We start from the raw sequence: 447 nt of genomic DNA on the forward strand, positions 1-447 counted from the left end.
TTCAGCGGGAGCAGAGCGACTCGCTGGGCACCCGCAGCCTCTGACAAATGGCAGCGGCTTCATGGTTTTCACCGCTCTCTAGTCACGAGGCTGAATTGTTGTTTTAACTTGAAACAGTCGGGTAGGATGAATGTCAGTTGAGTTGTAAACGTCATAAAACACTTCCGTGAGTATGGTCTTAAGAGAAACCATTGGTCTCTGGCCAGGCCAGTTGAGCGGCTGCCCCTTCTTCACCGCAGGCAGATCCCTCTCCTCTGTATCAGCAGGTGACGCCCCAGTGGTTCTAAAACCAAACCCGAAAGTCACGTGTCAGTACCTGGCTTTTCTCAGACGTGTTTTAGAGGAAAGGAGCGGCTTGCCACGTAAAGGAATTCAGAGTCCTATATGCCTTGAAGTGCCTCATTAATTCGGTTCACTTTTGTTCCCCCCCCCCCCCCCCCCCCCCCC

General features: G+C 52.8%; 1 protein-coding gene across 2 annotated transcripts in view; it reads left to right on the forward strand.

Moving 5' to 3' along the window:
* GTF2E2 (general transcription factor IIE subunit 2) overlaps positions 1 to 447 on the forward strand; it is a 112839-nt gene that overhangs the window by 5225 nt on the left and 107167 nt on the right. The gene's annotated exons all lie outside the window — the stretch shown is intronic.

Source organism: Gavialis gangeticus, unplaced genomic scaffold (assembly GCF_001723915.1).
Source record: "Gavialis gangeticus isolate Ggan-Ray unplaced genomic scaffold, GavGan_comp1, whole genome shotgun sequence".
Lineage (NCBI taxonomy): Eukaryota > Metazoa > Chordata > Crocodylia > Gavialidae > Gavialis > Gavialis gangeticus.